Source organism: Chiloscyllium plagiosum, unplaced genomic scaffold (genome assembly GCF_037043375.1).
Source record: "Chiloscyllium plagiosum isolate Xiang-an unplaced genomic scaffold, Cpla_swu_hap1 HiC_scaffold_5, whole genome shotgun sequence".
NCBI lineage: Eukaryota > Metazoa > Chordata > Chondrichthyes > Orectolobiformes > Hemiscylliidae > Chiloscyllium > Chiloscyllium plagiosum.
In genome coordinates, this window is record NW_028270143.1 from 128138541 (window position 1) to 128162583 (window position 24043).

Below are 24043 nucleotides of genomic sequence, written 5' to 3' on the forward strand. Positions count from 1 at the left end.
CAGGTACAGCAGGTAGTGAAGAAGGCTAATAGCATGCTGGCCTTCATAACAAGAGGAATTGAGTATAGAAGCAAAGAGGTGCTTCTGCAGATGTACAGGGCCCTGGTGAGACTACACGTGGAGTACTGTGTGCAGTTCTGGTCTCCAAATTTGAGAAAAGACATTCTGGCTATTGAGGGAGTGCAGCGTAGATTCACGAGGTCAATTCCTGGAATTGCAGGATTATCTTACACTGAAAGACCTAAGCGACTGGGCTTGTATACCCTTGAGTTTCGAAGACTGAGAGGGGATCTGATTGAGACGTATAAAATTATGAAAGGATTGGATACTCTGGCAGTAGGAAACATATTTCCACTGATGGGTGAGTGCTGAACCAGAGGACACAGCTTAAAAATACGGGGTAGACCATTTAGAACAGAACTCAGGAGAAACATCTTCACCCAGAGAGTGGTGGCTGTGTGGAATGCTCTGCCCCAGAGGGCAGTGGAGGCCCAGTCTCTGGATTCATTTAAGAAAGAGTTGGATAGAACTCTCAAAGATAGTGGAATCAAGGGTTATGGAGATAAGGCAGGAACAGGATATTGATTAGGAATGATCAGCCATGGCGGTGCAGGCTCGAAGGGCTGAATGGCCTACTCCTGCACCTATTGTCTATTTCTATTAATACATAGTCCAAATATGCGGTCTCTGAATTCTGACTCACCAATTAATTTCAGTGGTCCTTTCACCTCATACCCAAAAAAACTAATTCAACTGTATTGAATTTGGTCAACTCATTTGGTGCATCCCTAATGGCAAAAAGTACAAATGGAATTCCTTTATCCCAATCATCTGGATAGTCTTGACTATAAGCCCTCAACATGGTCTTTAACGTTTAATGCCACCTTTCTAACCCTCCTTACAATTTTGGATGGCACACAGTGGATTTGAACTGTTTTATTCCTAAACTTTTATTACTAAAATGTATCTTTGTGTGTAGTCCATATCCACTGAAAAATGTGAGTAATTCTTCTTTGATCCTTCTTGCTGTGATACTGTATAATGGGATGGCCTCTGTAAATCTAGTGGACACATCCATTATTGTTAACAAATACTCATTCCCACTTATTGTTTTAATAAGGGGTTCTAACAATCTTGTAACTTTGTAAAAGGTTCCTCAAACACAGGAATGGTTTTCTTACTGTCTAAGGTTTTCCAGTTATCTGACAGGTATCACGTGTCTGACAAAATTCAACAACATCCTTATAACAGTCCAGGCCAGTAAAAATGTTTCTGTATTTAGCTTGAGTTTTTCTTACCCTTAAATGACCTCCCACTGGTAATTCATGTGCTACCCGCAACACCTCCTTTCTATAACCCACTGGTCATTAACCTGGATAAACTTATGCCCATTTCTCATCCACCTGATTATATGATAGTCTCCATTTCCTCATCAAGACATAATTTTTAAGATGGTAACTTTTAGGAATACATTCAGATTCTTCTTCTGTTTCGCTTTATGATACAATTGCTTCAGTTTTTTATCTTTCTATTGTAAATCAGTTAATTTCTCTGGATTGAAAATAGGCACTTTTTCCTCCACCTGTTCTTGATATGGCTCAACCATTTGATCAAACGTGGTCTCTGATAATTTGGCTTCTACTTTCTTATCTGTATTCATTGATTTCTCCTCCTGTTTCAACTGATGGTTTGTGACCTTGTTATATAGTAAGGAAGAATCTAGGATATACTTCCTGTAATACCTCAGTTGTCTGATTTTCCACTGACCTTTCAACCACAGTAGGCAGCACTCCTACCCGTGATCCAGCTATATTATTACCAAGGACAAATTGTATATCTGGAACCGAGAATTTCTCCAGTACTCCTAGCACCACATCTCCACTTTTCACTGGACACTCCAACCTCACACTACATAATAAAGCACTTCTTGTTTTATCATGAATTCCATGTACTAACACTTTTTCTGGTAATAGTCCTTCTGAGTTACATGTCTCCTCATATCTCAACATCAAAGATTGAACATGATCCCATATCTCTTAATACTGTAACTTCTTTACTTGCTGCTCCTGGCCTACACGAGGAAGCTTTACCGTCGCAAGTACATTGTTTAAGAAGATCTGGCACTTCCTTCTTAACCAACCTCTGACCAGGTTGTACATTCTGGTGCAGCTTTTTAGCCTCCACAGAGTTTTCTTTTACCAATTTAACAAAATTCACTGGCTTATCCTGTTTTCTTCCATCCATCTTCCCAGTACTTTTGCTAAATCACCAATTGTGATTTCATGTGGCTAACATTATTTCAGTGAAAACACCTGAGCCTTTTAACTTCTCTTTTCCCTTCATGAATTTTCTTTTTACCCTGTGTTATCTTTATTATCTTCAAAGAGATCTAGTTTTCCCTTATCACCTGAGGATTTCTCTTTTTCCCAATTTTGATCCTCCATGGATTGAAATTGATGTCAGAAGCCAAAATTTTGATTTATAAACCCACTCATAATCGTCAGACATTTCAGCTGCTAATCTTGCCATTTTAACTCTCTGCTCTTCCACATGAGCTCTTACTACTTCAGGGTGTGAATGTTTGATGTCCTCCAAAATAATCATCTCTAAGAGCATTGTAGGTTTGATCTAGTTTTAATGCCCTTATCCATGGATCAAAATGACTTTGTTTGATCCTTTCAAACTGAATGAAGTTGGACCAGGGTCCATCCTTAGATTCCTGAAACGTTGTCTGTAGGCTTCTGGCACAAGCTGTTATGTACTTAAGATGGCTTTCTTCACCTCCTCATGCTCCCCAGATACCTCCTCTGATAGTGATGCGAATACCTCACTAGCTCTACCTACCAGCTTTGTTTGGATCAACAAAATCCACACGATCACTGGCCACTTAATTTGTTTAGCCACTTTCTCAAATGAAATGAAAAAGATTTCTACATCCTTTGCATCAAACTTAGGCAATGCTTGGATATATTTAAACAGATTCCCCACCAGGTCTTTGGCTGCAATAGGTTTGCTCATCATCACTATCGTCCCCACTAAGCCTATCTTCTACCTTCACCTCCATCCTTTTAAGAATTAGAGTGGTGCTGGGAAAACACAGCAACTCAGGCGGCATCCAAGGAGCAGAAAAATTGATGTTTCGGGCAAAAGCCCTTCATCAGGAATAGAGGCCAACTTTCCTTTATAATTGCCAATTTCTGACGTCCAAACTCTCTCTCTTTCTCCCTTTCCTCTGGTAAGGCCTTCCTCTTTTCTTTTTGGTCCACAAGAGCAACAGTTTCCATTTCTCTTTCCTCTGCTTCTAACCATAATTCAAACTGTTTCAATTCCTATTTATGTTCAAACTGCTTCATCTGCTATTGAATTCGAGCCACTTTCAAAGATTCTGATGGCATTTCCAGCAAATGTAAATGGCAAGCTATTGCTGTAATTACCTCCCCTTTTCTCACAGATGAAGGTGTCTCCAACTCCAGCTTGTCTGCCAATTCCAACACCTTTGCCTTGTTCACCTTCTGTAAAACCCCCAAAGTCACTTCTTCCACCCAGCCATTGCTACACCGAGCACTGTTTAAACTAATCAAATTCACCACCCGGAACAAAAAATACTAATACTTACCATTTGCTGCCTTTGATTCCAAAGTGGAATGATAGGATCAATTATGACAAGAGCCCCCAATCTGTTAGGGACCAGGCCAGACCACCTCAAAATATTTTAAGAAGGTAGCTTAGATCCCAAATCTTTCTTATTTTAAAGGCAGATGTGAAATGGGTATTCCAGATCTGATCTAACTCAGCTTTAAGCAAAATAAAATTTATTTAAATGTTACAGTTGAAACGCAATCAAAAGAAAGCAGAATTTAGAATAACTTAACTGTTGGAAAACTTAACCCACTCAATACAGTAACTGATTATTTAGCTGTTTCAATACAGTAACATCCTATAAACACACCCCTTGGCAGAAAGGTAAATTCAAATCCACCAACACACTAAAACAGCAGCTAATGAACTTGAAAGACCCTATACAGACAACAAGCAAAATTAATGTCATTTACAAATCCCATGCAACAACTGTAACAAACATGACATTGGACAAAAAGGCAGAAAACTAGCTACCAGGATACATGAACATCAACTAACCACAAAACAACATGACCCACTCTCACTAGTATCCTTAGATGCAGATAAGGAAGGCTACCATTTTGACTGGGACAACACATCCATCCTAGGACAAGCCAAACAGAGACACGCACGAGAATTCCTAGAAGCATGGCATTCTAGCTATAGCTCGATCAACAAACACGTTGACTTGGGTCCCATTTATTACCCCCTAAGAACAGGAAATGACATCACCATAGGAAATGACATCACCACAGAAAGTGACATCACCAGCCCATGGAAACCAAAACATATAAATAGAAAGCAGGAAATACTGGCAATGCTTCGCTCAGAGACTCACTGAAGATGTTACCTAGTATGGTGATGAAACATCTGAAAATGAACCTTCCAGCTCAGCAAGCAATTCGACATCCACACATCCTCAAACACAGATTCTTACAGGCAGGAGGGAATAGTTATGGAGAAGGACATAACTGGCCCACAGGTTCAAGATCTTAATTAGGCAAGACGAATTTTGATGGAATAAGACAGGAGCTTGCAGGGGTTGATCGGAGTAGTTTGCTTGCAGGCAAAGGGAACTCTGGCAAGTGGGAATCCTTTAAAATTGAGGTAGTCAGTGTTCAAGAGTCTATGTGTTCCTGTCAGGGTGAAAGGCAAGGTTGACAGGAATAGGGAACCCCTGGATGACAAGAGTTACTGAGGCGTTGACCCGAAAAAAGAAGGAGAAATGGCTCAGGTACTGGCAGCTGGGATCAAGAGAATTCATAGACATGTAGAGGGGATAAAGGATAAAGGATTTACCAAAGAAGGAAATCTGGAGGGTCAAAAAGGACCACAAGATAGCCTTGGCTGAGTAGATTAGGGCGAATCCAAAGAGGTTATTTAAGTATATTAAAGGAAAAAGAAGAACTAGAGAGAGAATAGGGCCCCTCAACGACCGAAATGGACAGAGGGAGATGGGCGAGGTCCTCAATGAATATTTCACCGTGAGGAAAGGTAAGATTACTTGGGAACTTAGGGAAGTTATTTGTGATATCTTGGGGACAGTCCATCTCACAGTAGAGGAGGTGCTAGATGTATTAGAGTATATGAAGTTGGATAAATCTCCTTTTCCTGACCAGATGTATCCAAGAACATTGGAAGAGGCTAGAGAAGAAATTGAGGGGTCCCTGGCTGATACTTTTGCATCATCGTTAGCCATGGGTGATGTCCCGGAAAACTGGAGAGTAGCAAATGTTATGCCCTCATTCACGAAGGGCTGCAAAGAAAAACCTGGGAAATATAGACTAGTAAGCCTAACACGTGGGGTGGATAAGTTACTTGGGAAGATTCTGAGAGATAATATACACATGCATTTGGAAAGACAGGATTTGATTAGAAGTAGTCAGCATGGTATAGATTTGTGAGTGGGAGATCATGACTCACAAATTTGTTAGAGCTCTTTGATGAAGTGACCAGGAATGTTGATGAGGGAAGGGCGGTAGACACAGTCTATATGGATTTCAATAAGGCCTTTGATAAGGTTCCAGATGATAGGCTGCTCTGGAAGATCAGATTACATTGAATCCAGGGAGAGCTGGCAAACTGTATACACAATTGGCTTGATGGTAGGAACAGAGGGTCATAGTGTAAGGATGCTTATTGGACTGGAGGCCTGTGACAAGTGGAGTGCCTCAGAGGTCAGTGCTGGGCCCTTTGCTGTTTGTTATTGATATCAATGATTTGGATGAGAATGTACAAGGCATGATCAGTAAGTTTGCAGATGACACTAAAATAGGTGGTATTGTGGACAGGTTACCAAAAATTGCAGCAGGACCTTGATCAGCTGGGGAAGTGGGCCAAGAAATGTCAAATGGAGTTCAATATAGATAAATGTGAGGTCTTGCATTTTGGAAGTTAAATCAAGAAAGGAGTTTCATGGTGAATGATAGAGCCACTGGTAGGGCCTTAAGGACTGTAGTGGACCTTGGAGTTCAGGTGCATGATTTTTTAAAAGTGGAACATAGAACATAGAAGAATACAGCGCAGTACAGGCCCTTTGGCCCTCGATGTTGCGCCGATCCAAGCCCACCTAACCTATACTAACCCACTATCCTCCATATACCTATCCAATGCCCGCTTAAATGCCCATAAAGAGGGAGAGTCCACCACTGCTACTGGCAGGGCATTCCATGAACTTACGACTCGCTGAGTGAAGAACCTACCCCTAACTTCAGTCCTATATCTACCCCCCTTAATTTAAAGCTATGCCCCCTTGTAATACCCGACTCCATACGCGGGAAAAGGTTCACACTGTCAACCCTATCTAACCCCCTAATCATCTTGTACACCTCAATCAAGTCACCCCTAAACCTTCTTTTCTCTAATGAAAACAGCCCCAAGTGTCTCAGTCTTTCCTCATACGATCTTCCTTCCATACCAGGCAACATCCTGGTAAACCTCCTCTGCACCCGTTCCAGTGCCTCCACATCCTTCCTATAGTATGGCGACCAAAACTGCACACAATATTCCAGATGCGGCCGCACCAGAGTCTTATACAACTGCATCATGACCTCAGGACTCCGGAACTCAATTCCTCTACCAATAAAAGCCAGTACGCCATATGCCTTCCTCACCGCACTATTTACCTGGGTGGCAACTTTCAGAGATCTGTGTACAGTTTCAGAGATCTGTGTACAACTTTCAGAGATCTGTGTACACAGAGGCAGGGCAGTGAAGGTGGCTTTTGGCACAATGGCCTTCATCAGTCAGGGCATTGGTTATAGAAGTTGGGAAATTATGTTGCAAATGTATAGGACATTGGTGAGGCTAACTTGGAATATTGTGTTCAGTTTTGGTCACCTTACTATCAAAATAGGGTTAACCTTGGGAATTATAGACTAGGAGAAAGTGAGGACTGCAGATGCTGGGGATCAGAGCTTAAAAATGTGTTGCTGGAAAAGCGCAGCAGGTCAGGCAGCATCAAAGGAGAAGGAGAATCGACGTTTCGGGCATAAGCACTTCTTCAGAATTATAGACCAGTCAGTCTTACATCGGACATGGGCAAATTATTGGAAAGGATTTTGAGAGATAGGATTTATGATTATTTGAAAAAGCATAACTTGATTAAAGATAGTCAACATGGCTTTGTGAGGAGCAGGTCATGCATCACACACCTTATTCAATACTTTGAGGATGTGACAAAACACATTGACGGAAGTAGAGTTATGGTTGTTGTGTAGAGATATTTTAGCCCATTTGAGAGCATTTGAGCCCATGGTAGGCTCATTCAGAAAGTGAGGAGGCAAGGGATACAGGGAGATTTGGCTGTCTGATATAGATTTGGCTAGCCCATAGAAGACAGAGTGTGATAGTAAATGGCAAGTATTCAGCCTGGAGCTCAGTGACAAGTGGTGTTCCATATGGATCATTTCTTGGACCTTTGCTCTTTGTTAATTTTATAAATGACTTAGATGAGAAAATGGAAGGGTGGGTGAGTAAGTTTGCCAATGACCAAAAGTTGGTGGAGTGGTGGATAGTATGGAGGGCTGTTGTAGGTTGCAACGAGACATTGACAGGTTGCAGAACTGGGCTGAGAAGTGGCAGATGGAGTTCAACCTGGGAAAGTGTGAAATCATTCACTTTGGAAGGTCAAATTTGAATGCAGAATACAGGGTTAAAGGCAGGATATTTGGCAGTGTGGAGGATTAGAGGGATCTTGGGGTCCACATCCGTATATCCCTCAAAGTTGTCACAGGGTTGTTAAGGTTGTTCAGAAGGTATATGGTTTGTTGGCTTTCATTCACAAGGGGATTGAGTTTGAGAGCCGCAATGTTATGCTGCAGCTCTGTAGAGCCCTGGTTAGACCACACTTGGAATATTGTGCTCAGTTTTGGTGGCCTTATTATTGGAAAGGTGTGGAAGATTTAGAGAGGGAAGCTTTAGAGAGGGAAGCTTTAGAGAGGATTTACCAGCATGCTGCCTGCGACTGAAGGGCATGTCTTATGACGGAAGGTTGAGGGAGCTAGGGATTTTCTCATGGGGGAAAGAAGAATGAGAGGTGACTTGACAGAGGTGTACAAGATGATGAGAGGCATAGATAGAGTGGATTGCCAGAAACATTTTCCCAGGGCAGAAATGTCTGTCACGAGGGACCATAATTTTAAGGTGATTGGAGGAAGGTTTAGGGAACATGTCAGAGGTAATTTCTTTATTCAGAGAGTGGTGGGTGCGTGGAATGCATTGCCAACAGTGGTAGTAGAGTCAGATACACTAGGGACATTTAAGTGACTCTTGGATAGGCACTTAGATGATAGTAAAATGAAGGGTGTGTTGGTTTTTTGATCTTAGAGTAGGATAAAAGGTGCGCACAACATCAAGGGCCAAAGGTCCTGTACTGTGCTGTACTGTTCTGTGTTCTATGTTCTCGGAAGGAAGTTATTAAACTGGAAAAGAGCGCCAGAAGAAAATTACAAGGATGTTGCCAGGGCTTAATGGTCTGAGTTGTAAGGAGAAATTGAACAAGTGAGGACTTTGTTCTTCAGACAGTAGGAGACTGAGGGGGGATGTTATTGAGATGTACAAGATCATGAGAGGCAAGGATAGGGTGAATACACTCAGTTATTTTTCCAGGATTGGGGAGCCACGGGCATAAGTTTAAGGTTGGGGGGGTGGAGAATAAAAGGGAACCTGAGAGGCAACATTTTTACCAACAGAGAATGGTATGTATATGGATGAGCTGCCAGCGGCAGTGGTTAAGGAAGGTACATTAACAACATTTAAAAGGCATTTGGACAAATAAATGGATAGGAAAGGTTTAGAAGGATGTGGACCAAGTACAGGGAGATAGGGTTAGCGTGGATAGATATTTTGGTCAGCATGGAGCAGTTTGGGCCAAAGGCCTGTCTCTGTGCTGTAGGAGTCTACTACTAGAAAAGCTGTAAAACTTGACCTACGTTTGGGAAATAAGGTAAGGCAGGTGACTGAGGTGTCAGTGGGGGAGCACTTTGTGGCCAGAGACCAGAATTCTATTAGTTTTAAAATAGTGATGATAAAGGATAGCTGGATCTAAAAGCTGAACTTCTAAATTGGAGGAAGGCCAATTTTGATGTATGAGGCAAGAACTTTCAAAAACTGATTGTCGGCAAATGTTCAGAGGTAAAGGGACAGCTGGAAAATGGGAAGCCTTCAGAAATAAGATAATGAGAATCCAGAGACAGTTAATACCTGTTAGGGTGAAAGGCAAGGCCAGTAGGTGTAGGGAATACTGGATGACTAGAAAGCTTGACGTTTTGTTTAAGAAAAAGAAGGAAGCTTATGTCCGCAGAGACATGGGCTTATAGACAGCAGAGATCGTGTGAATCCTGAGAAGAGTATAAAGGCAGTAGGAGTATATGAAAGAGGGAAATCAGGAGGGCAAAAAAGGGGACATGAGATAGCTTTGGCAAGTAGGGTTAAGGAGTATCCAAAGGGATTTTATAAATACATTAAGGACAAGTGGGTAATTAGGGATAGAATAGGGCCCCTCAAAGATCAGCAAGGCAGCTTATGTGTGGAACTACAGGAAATGGGGGAGATACTAACTGAATGTTTTGCATCAGTGTTTACTGTGGACAAGGACATGGAAGATATAGACATTGGGGAAACAGATGGTGACATCTTGAAAAATGTCCATATTACAAAGGAAGAGGTGCTGAATGTCTTGAAACATATAAAGGCGGATAAATCCCCAGGACCTGATCAAGTGTACCCTAGAACTCTGTAGGAAGCGAAGGAAGTGATTGCTGGGCCCCTTGCTGAGAAGTTTGTATCGTCGATAGTCGGAAGACTGGAGGTTGGCAAACGTGGTGCGACTATTTAAGAAAGGTGGTAAGGACAACTCAGGGAATGATAGACCTGTGAGCCTGACATCAGTGGTGGGCAAGTTATTGGAGGGAATGCTGAGGAACAGGATTTACATGTATTTGAAAAGGCAAGGACTGATTAGGGATAGTCAGCATGGCTCTGTGCATGGAAAATCATGTCTCATGAACTTGATTGGGGTTTTTGAAGAAGTAACAAAGAGGATTGACAAGAGCAGAGGTGATCTATATGGACTTCAGCAAAGCGTTCAGCAAGGTTCCTCATGGTAGACTGGTTAGCAAGGTTAGATCTCATGGAATACAGGGAGAACTAGCCATTTGGATACAGAACTGGCTCAAAGGTAGAAGACAGAGGGTGGTGGTGAAGGGTTGTTTTTCAGACTGGAGGCCTATACCAGTGGAGTGACACAAGGATCGATGCTGGGTCCACTGCTTTTCATCATTTAATGATTTGGATGTGAACATAGGAGGTATAGTTTCTGAACAAAGAGACCTTGGAGTGGAGTCACAGGTAGATAGTATAGTGAAGAAGGCATTTGGTGTGCTTTCCTTTACTGGTCGGAGCATTAAGTATAGGAGTTGGGAGATTGTGTTGTGGCTGTACAGGACATTGGTTCGGCCAGTTTTGGAATATTGTGAAAAATTCTGGTCTCCTTTCTATTGGAAGGCTGTTGTGAAACTTGCAAGATTCAGAAAAGATATACAAGGATGTTGCCAGGGTTGGAGTATTTGAGCTACAGGGAGAGGCCAATAGGGCTGGGGCTGTATTCCCTGGAGCATCGGAGGCTGAGGGGTGACCTTATCGAGGTTTATAAAATCATGAGGGGCATGGATAGGGTAAATAGACAAGGTCTTTGCCCTGGGGTGGGGTGTCCAGAACTAGAGGGCATAGGTTTAGGTTGAAAGGTAAAAGATTTAAAACAGACTTAATAGGCAACTTTTTCACACAGAAGGTGATACTGGTATGGAATGAGCTGCCAGACGAAGTGGCGAAGGCTTGTATGATTACAGCATTTAAAAGGCATCTGGATGGTATATGAATAGGAAGGGTTTGGAAGGATATGGGCCAAGTGCTGGCAAATGGGACTGGATTAGGTTAGGATATCTGGTTGGCATGGACAAGTTGGACCGAAGGGTCTATTTCCATACTGTACATCTCTGTTACTCTATGACTGCATGACTCTATGTCTCATCTATAGATAGAATCTTGGAAGGTGAATATTAATGCATTCACCATTTCCAGGGTCACTTCATTTACCTGGCCTTCTGGATTTATGAAGTTTTACCACTTAGGGCTGTTGAGATTGGATCACAAAGTGTGTTCAAGGCTGAGCTAGACATAGTTTTCTTTAGTAAAGGATCAAGGGTTTTGGTGAGAAGTCAGGAAACTGGAATTAAAGATTATCACAGCAGCCATCATGTTATTGAATAGCTGAGCAGACTTGATGGGCTGAATGGTCTACTTCTGCTCCTGTCTGATCGTAAAACTGTTGATACGGTATACATAGATTTCCAGAAGATGTTTGATCCAGTGCCACGTTACAAAATTGTGAGGAAAATCATACATCATGGTACAAAAGGGACACTTGCAACATGGGTATAAAATTATTGAGTGATAGGAAACAGAGAGTGATGGTCAATACATATTTAGTGGGCTGGAGGGAGATTTGTTGTGGAGTTCTCCAGGAGTCAGTATTAAGTCAGACCCTTTCTATTCATGATATTGATAATCTGGATATTGCGTGCAGGGGACTGTTTTAAAATTTACAAAACATTGAAAAGCTGAGAAGAGTTATTAACTATGAGGAGGATAGCATGGTGCTCAGATGGAGTCCTTAGCTGTATCAATAGTAGTGTAAAGAAAAAAGGCATAGAGATGGTATTGAACTTGTATAACACACTTGTTAGACCTCAGCTGGAGTATTGTGTATAATTAAATAAAATTGAAAAACTGTGATGCCTAAAAGCTGAAACAAAAGCAGAACTTTTTGTAACCTGAGTCAAGCTGTTGTGGTAGGTATAACACCAGCATCTACCGAACAAATAAAAACTTGCCCAGGTATGTACTATACATAAAAAGCAGGAAAATGCCAACCTGTCAATTACCTCTCCATCAGTTTACTCTTGATCATCAGTCAAGTGATGAAACAGTCAACCGTGGCATCGAGCTGCACCTGCTCCTTGATGCCCCGTTTGGGTTCAACTCCTAACCTCATTACAGCCTTGGTTCAAACATGGACAAAAGAGCTGAGTTCCAGAGGTGAGGTGAGAGTGACAGCCCTTGACATCAAGACTGCATGTGATTGAATGTGATATCAAGAAGCCCTGGCAAAACTGGAATCAGTTGGAATTGGGGAAATCTCTCTGCTGGTTGCACTCAGAGCTGGCAGATAACAAGATAGTTATGGTTGTTGGAGGTCAATCATCTCAGCTCCAAGATATCTTTGCAAAAGTTCCTCAGGATAATGTCCAGGGCCCAATCATCTTCAGATGCTTCCTCAATGACTTTCTCTCCATCATAAGGTCAGAAATGGAGAGGTTTGCCGATGATTGCACAGTGTGCAGTGCCATTTGCAACTCCTCAGATACTGAAGCAGTCCATGTTCAAATCCAGCAAGATCTGGACAATATCCAGGCATGGCCTGACAAGTGGCAAGTAATATTCACCCAGATAATGCCAGATAATGATAATTTTCCAACAAGAGAGAACCTAATCTTTACCTCTTGACATTCCATAGTTTTAGCATCTCTGAGTACCTCACTATCAATATCCTGGGGTCTCATAGAACATAGAACATAGAAGAATACAGCGCAGTACAGGCCCTTTGGCCCTCGATGTTGCGCCGATCCAAGCCCACCTAACCTATACTAACCCACTATCCTCCATATACCTATCCAATGCCCGCTTAAATGCCCATAAAGAGGGAGAGTCCACCACTGCTACTGGCAGGGCATTCCATGAACTTACGACTCGCTGAGTGAAGAACCTACCCCTAACTTCAGTCCTATATCTACCCCCCCTTAATTTAAAGCTATGCCCCCTTGTAATACCCGACTCCATACGCGGGAAAAGGTTCACACTGTCAACCCTATCTAACCCCCTAATCATCTTGTACACCTCAATCAAGTCACCCCTAAACCTTCTTTTCTCTAATGAAAACAGCCCCAAGTGTCTCAGTCTTTCCTCATACGATCTTCCTTCCATACCAGGCAACATCCTGGTAAACCTCCTCTGCACCCGTTCCAGTGCCTCCACATCCTTCCTATAGTATGGCGACCAAAACTGCACACAATATTCCAGATGCGGCCGCACCAGAGTCTTATACAACTGCATCATGACCTCAGGACTCCGGAACTCAATTCCTCTACCAATAAAAGCCAGTACGCCATATGCCTTCCTCACCGCACTATTTACCTGGGTGGCAACTTTCAGAGATCTGTGTACAGTTTCAGAGATCTGTGTACAACTTTCAGAGATCTGTGTACACAGAGGCAGGGCAGTGAAGGTGGCTTTTGGCACAATGGCCTTCATCAGTCAGGGCATTGGTTATAGAAGTTGGGAAATTATGTTGCAAATGTATAGGACATTGGTGAGGCTAACTTGGAATATTGTGTTCAGTTTTGGTCACCTTACTATCAAAATAGGGTTAACCTTGGGAATTATAGACTAGGAGAAAGTGAGGACTGCAGATGCTGGGGATCAGAGCTTAAAAATGTGTTGCTGGAAAAGCGCAGCAGGTCAGGCAGCATCAAAGGAGAAGGAGAATCGACGTTTCGGGCATAAGCACTTCTTCAGAATTATAGACCAGTCAGTCTTACATCGGACATGGGCAAATTATTGGAAAGGATTTTGAGAGATAGGATTTATGATTATTTGAAAAAGCATAACTTGATTAAAGATAGTCAACATGGCTTTGTGAGGAGCAGGTCATGCATCACACACCTTATTCAATACTTTGAGGATGTGACAAAACACATTGACGGAAGTAGAGTTATGGTTGTTGTGTAGAGATATTTTAGCCCATTTGAGAGCATTTGAGCCCATGGTAGGCTCATTCAGAAAGTGAGGAGGCAAGGGATACAGGGAGATTTGGCTGTCTGATATAGATTTGGCTAGCCCATAGAAGACAGAGTGTGATAGTAAATGGCAAGTATTCAGCCTGGAGCTCAGTGACAAGTGGTGTTCCATATGGATCATTTCTTGGACCTTTGCTCTTTGTTAATTTTATAAATGACTTAGATGAGAAAATGGAAGGGTGGGTGAGTAAGTTTGCCAATGACCAAAAGTTGGTGGAGTGGTGGATAGTATGGAGGGCTGTTGTAGGTTGCAACGAGACATTGACAGGTTGCAGAACTGGGCTGAGAAGTGGCAGATGGAGTTCAACCTGGGAAAGTGTGAAATCATTCACTTTGGAAGGTCAAATTTGAATGCAGAATACAGGGTTAAAGGCAGGATATTTGGCAGTGTGGAGGATTAGAGGGATCTTGGGGTCCACATCCGTATATCCCTCAAAGTTGTCACAGGGTTGTTAAGGTTGTTCAGAAGGTATATGGTTTGTTGGCTTTCATTCACAAGGGGATTGAGTTTGAGAGCCGCAATGTTATGCTGCAGCTCTGTAGAGCCCTGGTTAGACCACACTTGGAATATTGTGCTCAGTTTTGGTGGCCTTATTATTGGAAAGGTGTGGAAGATTTAGAGAGGGAAGCTTTAGAGAGGGAAGCTTTAGAGAGGATTTACCAGCATGCTGCCTGCGACTGAAGGGCATGTCTTATGACGGAAGGTTGAGGGAGCTAGGGATTTTCTCATGGGGGAAAGAAGAATGAGAGGTGACTTGACAGAGGTGTACAAGATGATGAGAGGCATAGATAGAGTGGATTGCCAGAAACATTTTCCCAGGGCAGAAATGTCTGTCACGAGGGACCATAATTTTAAGGTGATTGGAGGAAGGTTTAGGGAACATGTCAGAGGTAATTTCTTTATTCAGAGAGTGGTGGGTGCGTGGAATGCATTGCCAACAGTGGTAGTAGAGTCAGATACACTAGGGACATTTAAGTGACTCTTGGATAGGCACTTAGATGATAGTAAAATGAAGGGTGTGTTGGTTTTTTGATCTTAGAGTAGGATAAAAGGTGCGCACAACATCAAGGGCCAAAGGTCCTGTACTGTGCTGTACTGTTCTGTGTTCTATGTTCTCGGAAGGAAGTTATTAAACTGGAAAAGAGCGCCAGAAGAAAATTACAAGGATGTTGCCAGGGCTTAATGGTCTGAGTTGTAAGGAGAAATTGAACAAGTGAGGACTTTGTTCTTCAGACAGTAGGAGACTGAGGGGGGATGTTATTGAGATGTACAAGATCATGAGAGGCAAGGATAGGGTGAATACACTCAGTTATTTTTCCAGGATTGGGGAGCCACGGGCATAAGTTTAAGGTTGGGGGGGTGGAGAATAAAAGGGAACCTGAGAGGCAACATTTTTACCAACAGAGAATGGTATGTATATGGATGAGCTGCCAGCGGCAGTGGTTAAGGAAGGTACATTAACAACATTTAAAAGGCATTTGGACAAATAAATGGATAGGAAAGGTTTAGAAGGATGTGGACCAAGTACAGGGAGATAGGGTTAGCGTGGATAGATATTTTGGTCAGCATGGAGCAGTTTGGGCCAAAGGCCTGTCTCTGTGCTGTAGGAGTCTACTACTAGAAAAGCTGTAAAACTTGACCTACGTTTGGGAAATAAGGTAAGGCAGGTGACTGAGGTGTCAGTGGGGGAGCACTTTGTGGCCAGAGACCAGAATTCTATTAGTTTTAAAATAGTGATGATAAAGGATAGCTGGATCTAAAAGCTGAACTTCTAAATTGGAGGAAGGCCAATTTTGATGTATGAGGCAAGAACTTTCAAAAACTGATTGTCGGCAAATGTTCAGAGGTAAAGGGACAGCTGGAAAATGGGAAGCCTTCAGAAATAAGATAATGAGAATCCAGAGACAGTTAATACCTGTTAGGGTGAAAGGCAAGGCCAGTAGGTGTAGGGAATACTGGATGACTAGAAAGCTTGACGTTTTGTTTAAGAAAAAGAAGGAAGCTTATGTCCGCAGAGACATGGGCTTATAGACAGCAGAGATCGTGTGAATCCTGAGAAGAGTATAAAGGCAGTAGGAGTATATGAAAGAGGGAAATCAGGAGGGCAAAAAAGGGGACATGAGATAGCTTTGGCAAGTAGGGTTAAGGAGTATCCAAAGGGATTTTATAAATACATTAAGGACAAGTGGGTAATTAGGGATAGAATAGGGCCCCTCAAAGATCAGCAAGGCAGCTTATGTGTGGAACTACAGGAAATGGGGGAGATACTAACTGAATGTTTTGCATCAGTGTTTACTGTGGACAAGGACATGGAAGATATAGACATTGGGGAAACAGATGGTGACATCTTGAAAAATGTCCATATTACAAAGGAAGAGGTGCTGAATGTCTTGAAACATATAAAGGCGGATAAATCCCCAGGACCTGATCAAGTGTACCCTAGAACTCTGTAGGAAGCGAAGGAAGTGATTGCTGGGCCCCTTGCTGAGAAGTTTGTATCGTCGATAGTCGGAAGACTGGAGGTTGGCAAACGTGGTGCGACTATTTAAGAAAGGTGGTAAGGACAACTCAGGGAATGATAGACCTGTGAGCCTGACATCAGTGGTGGGCAAGTTATTGGAGGGAATGCTGAGGAACAGGATTTACATGTATTTGAAAAGGCAAGGACTGATTAGGGATAGTCAGCATGGCTCTGTGCATGGAAAATCATGTCTCATGAACTTGATTGGGGTTTTTGAAGAAGTAACAAAGAGGATTGACAAGAGCAGAGGTGATCTATATGGACTTCAGCAAAGCGTTCAGCAAGGTTCCTCATGGTAGACTGGTTAGCAAGGTTAGATCTCATGGAATACAGGGAGAACTAGCCATTTGGATACAGAACTGGCTCAAAGGTAGAAGACAGAGGGTGGTGGTGAAGGGTTGTTTTTTAGACTGGAGGCCTATACCAGTGGAGTGACACAAGGATCGATGCTGGGTCCACTGCTTTTCATCATTTAATGATTTGGATGTGAACATAGGAGGTATAGTTTCTGAACAAAGAGACCTTGGAGTGGAGTCACAGGTAGATAGTATAGTGAAGAAGGCATTTGGTGTGCTTTCCTTTACTGGTCGGAGCATTAAGTATAGGAGTTGGGAGATTGTGTTGTGGCTGTACAGGACATTGGTTCGGCCAGTTTTGGAATATTGTGAAAAATTCTGGTCTCCTTTCTATTGGAAGGCTGTTGTGAAACTTGCAAGATTCAGAAAAGATATACAAGGATGTTGCCAGGGTTGGAGTATTTGAGCTACAGGGAGAGGCCAATAGGGCTGGGGCTGTATTCCCTGGAGCATCGGAGGCTGAGGGGTGACCTTATCGAGGTTTATAAAATCATGAGGGGCATGGATAGGGTAAATAGACAAGGTCTTTGCCCTGGGGTGGGGTGTCCAGAACTAGAGGGCATAGGTTTAGGTTGAAAGGTAAAAGATTTAAAACAGACTTAATAGGCAACTTTTTCACACAGAAGGTGATACTGGTATGGAATGAGCTGCCAGACGAAGTGGCGAAGGCTTGTATGATTACAGCATTTAAAAGGCATCTGGATGGTATATGAATAGGAAGGGTTTGGAAGGATATGGGCCAAGTGCTGGCAAATGGGACTGGATTAGGTTAGGATATCTGGTTGGCATGGACAAGTTGGACCGAAGGGTCTATTTCCATACTGTACATCTCTGTTACTCTATGACTGCATGACTCTATGTCTCATCTATAGATAGAATCTTGGAAGGTGAATATTAATGCATTCACCATTTCCAGGGTCACTTCATTTACCTGGCCTTCTGGATTTATGAAGTTTTACCACTTAGGGCTGTTGAGATTGGATCACAAAGTGTGTTCAAGGCTGAGCTAGACATAGTTTTCTTTAGTAAAGGATCAAGGGTTTTGGTGAGAAGTCAGGAAACTGGAATTAAAGATTATCACAGCAGCCATCATGTTATTGAATAGCTGAGCAGACTTGATGGGCTGAATGGTCTACTTCTGCTCCTGTCTGATCGTAAAACTGTTGATACGGTATACATAGATTTCCAGAAGATGTTTGATCCAGTGCCACGTTACAAAATTGTGAGGAAAATCATACATCATGGTACAAAAGGGACACTTGCAACATGGGTATAAAATTATTGAGTGATAGGAAACAGAGAGTGATGGTCAATACATATTTAGTGGGCTGGAGGGAGATTTGTTGTGGAGTTCTCCAGGAGTCAGTATTAAGTCAGACCCTTTCTATTCATGATATTGATAATCTGGATATTGCGTGCAGGGGACTGTTTTAAAATTTACAAAACATTGAAAAGCTGAGAAGAGTTATTAACTATGAGGAGGATAGCATGGTGCTCAGATGGAGTCCTTAGCTGTATCAATAGTAGTGTAAAGAAAAAAGGCATAGAGATGGTATTGAACTTGTATAACACACTTGTTAGACCTCAGCTGGAGTATTGTGTATAATTAAATAAAATTGAAAAACTGTGATGCCTAAAAGCTGAAACAAAAGCAGAACTTTTTGTAACCTGAGTCAAGCTGTTGTGGTAGGTATAACACCAGCATCTACCGAACAAATAAAAACTTGCCCAGGTATGTACTATACATAAAAAGCAGGAAAATGCCAACCTGTCAATTACCTCTCCATCAGTTTACTCTTGATCATCAGTCAAGTGATGAAACAGTCAACCGTGGCATCGAGCTGCACCTGCTCCTTGATGCCCCGTTTGGGTTCAACTCCTAACCTCATTACAGCCTTGGTTCAAACATGGACAAAAGAGCTGAGTTCCAGAGGTGAGGTGAGAGTGACAGCCCTTGACATCAAGACTGCATGTGATTGAATGTGATATCAAGAAGCCCTGGCAAAACTGGAATCAGTTGGAATTGGGGAAATCTCTCTGCTGGTTGCACTCAGAGCTGGCAGATAACAAGATAGTTATGGTTGTTGGAGGTCAATCATCTCAGCTCCAAGATATCTTTGCAAAAGTTCCTCAGGATAATGTCCAGGGCCCAATCATCTTCAGATGCTTCCTCAATGACTTTCTCTCCATCATAAGGTCAGAAATGGAGAGGTTTGCCGATGATTGCACAGTGTGCAGTGCCATTTGCAACTCCTCAGATACTGAAGCAGTCCATGTTCAAATCCAGCAAGATCTGGACAATATCCAGGCATGGCCTGACAAGTGGCAAGTAATATTCACCCAGATAATGCCAGATAATGATAATTTTCCAACAAGAGAGAACCTAATCTTTACCTCTTGACATTCCATAGTTTTAGCATCTCTGAGTACCTCACTATCAATATCCTGGGGTCTCATAGAACATAGAACATAGAAGAATACAGCGCAGTACAGGCCCTTTGGCCCTCGATGTTGCGCCGATCCAAGCCCACCTAACCTATACTAACCCACTATCCTCCATATACCTATCCAATGCCCGCTTAAATGCCCATAAAGAGGGAGAGTCCACCACTGCTACTGGCAGGGCATTCCATGAACTTACGACTCGCTGAGTGAAGAACCTACCCCTAACTTCAGTCCTATATCTACCCCCCCTTAATTTAAAGCTATGCCCCCTTGTAATACCCGACTCCATACGCGGGAAAAGGTTCACACTGTCAACCCTATCTAACCCCCTAATCATCTTGTACACCTCAATCAAGTCACCTCTAAACCTTCTTTTCTCTAGTGAAAACAGCCCCAAGTGTCTCAGTCTTTCCTCATACGATCTTCCTTCCATACCAGGCAACATCCTGGTAAACCTCCTCTGCACCCGTTCCAGTGCCTCCACATCCTTCCTATAGTATGGTGACCAAAACTGCACACAATATTCCAGATGCGGCCGCACCAGAGTCTTATCCAACTGCATCATGACCTCAGGACTCCGGAACTCAATTCCTCTACCAATAAAAGCCAGTACGCCATATGCCTTCCTCACCGCACTATTTACCTGGGTGGCAACTTTCAGAGATCTGTGTACATGGACACCAAGATCCCTCTGCTCATCCACACTACCAAGTATCCGACCATTAGCCCAGTACCCCATCTTTTTGTTATTCTTCCCAAAGTGAATCACCTCACACTTAGCTACATTGAATTCCATTTGCCACCTTTCTGCCCAGCTCTGCAGCTTCTCTATATCCTGCTGTAACCTGCCACATCCTTCCTCACTGTCAACAACTCCTCCGACTTTCGTATCATCCGCAAACTTGCTCACCCAACCTTCTAACCCCTCTTCCAGGTCATTTATAAAAATGACAAACAGCAATGGTCCCAAAACAGATCCTTGCGGAACACCGCTAGTGACGGCACTCCATGAAGAAACTTTGCCATCAACTACTACCCTCTGTCTTCTTCCATCCAGCCAATTCCTAATCCAAACCTCCAACTCACCCTCAATGCCATATCTCCGTATTTTCTGCAGTAGCCTACCATGGGGAACCTTATCAAACTCCTTACTAAAATCCATATATACCACATCTACCGCTTTCCCCTCATCAACCTCCTTCGTCACCTTTTCAAAGAATTCAATAAGGTTTGTGAGGCACGACCTGCCCTTCACAAAACCATGCTGACTATCCTTGATCACATTATTCCTATCCAGATGTGCTTAAATCCTATCCCTTACAATTCTCTCTAAGACTTTGCCCACAACAGAAGTGAGACTCACCGGCCTATAGTTACTAGGGTTATCCCTACTCCCCTTTTTGAACAAGGGAACCACATTTGCTATCCTCCAGTCTTCTGGCACTACTCCTGTAGACAAAGAGGACATAAAAATCAAGGCCAATGGCTCTGCAATCTCCTCCCTTGCTTCCTAGAGAATCCTAGGATAAATGCCATCAGGCCCAGGGGACTTATCTATTTTCATCTCCACTGAGCAGAAAATAAACTGGATTTGCCATATAATTACTGCGGCTACAAAACAGATCTGAGGCTGGGATTTCTGTCGTTACTAACTCATTGCTGTGGTTCTGTTCGCCGAGCTGGAAGTTTTTGTTGCAAACGTTTCGTCCCCTGGCTAGGCGACATCATCAGTGCATGGGAGCCTCCTGTGAAGCACTTCTTTGATGTTTCCTCCGGTGTTTATAGTGGTCTGTCCCTGCCGCTTCCGGTTGTCAGTTTCAGCTGTCCGCTGTAGTGGTTGGTATATTGGTTCCAGGTCAATGTGTTTGTTGATGGAGTTTGTGGATGAATGCCATGCCTCTAGGAATTCCCTGGCTGTTCTCTGTCTGGCTTGCCCTATGATAGTAGTGTTGTCCCAGTCGAATTCATGTTGCTTGTTGTCTGTGTGTGTGGCTACTAAGGATAGCTGGTCGTGGTATTTCGTGGCTAGTTGATGTTCATGTATGCGGATTGTTAGCTGTCTTCCTGTTTGTCCTATATAGTGTTTTGTGCAGTCCTTGCATGGTATTTTGTACACTACCATGTAAGTAGTGTACAAAATACCATGCAAGGACTGCACAAAACACTATATAGGACAAACAGGAAGACAGCTAACAATCCGCATACATGAACATCAACTAGCCACGAAACACCACGACCAGCTATCCTTAGTAGCCACACACGCAGACAACAAGCAACATGAATTCGACTGGGACAACACTACTATCATAGGGCAAGCCAGACAGAGAACAGCCAGGGAATTCCTAGAGGTATGGCATTCATCCACAAACTCCATCAACAAACACATTGACCTGGACCCAATATACCAATCACTACAGCGGACAGCTGAAACTGACAACCGGAAGCGGCAGGGACAGACCACTATAAACACCGGAGGAAACATCAAAGAAGCGCTTCGCAGGAGGCTCCCAAGCACTGATGATGTCGCCTAGCCAGGGTACGAAACGTTTGCAACAAAAACTTCCAGCTCGGCGAACAGAACCACAGCAACGAGCACCCGAGCTACAAATCTTCGCACAAACTTTGGTTACTAACTCATCTCCTGACTGCCCAAAGCCATCCTTAAGACATTAGACTTCAAGTGGGCCATTCAGTCTGTTGAGTCTTCCCTGATATAAGAACCTGAACTCCAGTTTCCTGCCTTTTTCTCATTAGTCTTGATTCCTGTACTGATTAAATATCTGACTATCTCACTTTTGAATATCCTTCACAACACAGACTCAACAGTCTTTTGCAACAAACAGAATTATTGCAGATTCACTACCATGTGAGCAAAAACAATTCTCCTCATCCCTGTCTTAAATAGGCAGTCCCTTTTTCGGAGATGATGCCCTCTGGGCCTAGACATTCCTACAAGGGAAAACAATCTCTCTGCATCTACCTGGTCAAGCCACCTAAGAACATATTCTAATTCTTCTAAGGTCTAATGCATACAAGCCTGGCTTCCTGAAGCTCTCTTCATTAGGCAGACTCTCCATCTTAGTATATCTTTTCTTAGATAGGGTGACAGAACTGTTCACAGTGTCCTAGGCATTGTCTCACTCAATGTCTATGCTCCACTCCCTTTGAGGTAAAGGAGAAAGTGAGGACTGCAGATGTTGGAGCTCAGAGTTGAAGAGAATGGTCTTGGAAAAGCACAGCCTGTCAGGCAGCATCAAGGAGCAGGAGAGTTGACGTTTCGAGCATAATTCCTGATGAAGAGCTTATGCTTGAAACGTTGACTCTCCTACGCCTCGCATGCTGCCTGACTGGCTGTGCTTTTCCAGCAACACACTATTTGCCTTTGAGTTAAAGCCCAACATTTCCTTTGCCTTACCTATTACCAGCTGAGTTTGAATGGCAGGTTTTTTTTTATGTTTCAAGTCTCTGAAATCCCTCTGGGCATCAGCTCTCTGCAATTTGTCTTCACTCTGGCCTCCAAATGCTTCCAGGTTCCCATCAATGTCATTGACTATTAATTGTCATCTGAAGTGGCCTAGCAAGCCAATTGGTTCATTGGTAATAATGATGCCCACATCCCATGAAAGAATAAATCAAGGGAAAACTAAAAAGAAGTAAAAGAGAAGATTGATACAACATCAGTAGAACAACAAAGAAATTTGCCAACTTGATACTTTCGAAATGTACATAAACACTTATAAAATTATTCGACACAGTAAATGTAGGCACGACTGGGGAGTCCAGAACCAGGGGTTACACTTTTAAGAATACGGAGTAGCTCATTTAGAACTGAGATGAGGAGAAATATTTTCACCCAGAGAGTGTGAGCCACAGAGAAATTGGATGTTTTCCAAAAAGAATTAGATGTAGTCTTATGGCTAAAGTGTTCAAAGGTTTGGGGAGAAAGCAGAAACTGCATTCTGAATTAGCTGATAATCCATGATCATAGTGAATGGTGGAGCAGGCTCAAAGGGCCAAGTGGTCTACTCCTGCTCCTATTTTCTATGTTTCTATGCATTAATATGTAAAATAAATAGTTGTTTAGTATGACACACAAAAAAATGACATTTCTCTCATGTCAACAGTGAAGCAGCGAGAAGAAGTTGAAGAAATGCAACAACTACAGCGAAGTAAGTTTATATATGAATTGTTTTATTTATTTGTTCATTGTGTGCTGCATTGATGGTTGACTGCCCTAATTTCACTTGAGAAGGTATGGCCATCTACTTTCTTGAATTGCTAAATCTCATATACAACCACAATTCTTTTAGGGAGGGAGTTCCAGGAATTTAACCTCGTAACAGTGAAGGAATGGCAATATAGTTCCAAGTCAGGATGGTGAGTGGCTTGGAGGGGACGTTGCAGGTAGTACTGTTTGCATGTATCTGCTGCTGTGGTCCTTTTTGATGGTAATGGTTACAGTTTGGAATGAGCTGGCAAAGGAACTGCGGTGAATTGGTGCACTGCATCTTATGGATGGTACATATTGCTGCCATTGTGTTTTGGTAGTAAAGGGAATAAATGTTAAAGTTGGCTGCTTTCCCCTGGATGGTGCTGAGCTTCTTGGGTGGAGGTGGACTCATCCAGGTAAGTGGGTAATAATCCAGCACACTCCTGACTTGTGCATAGTAGGTAATGGATAGGCTCT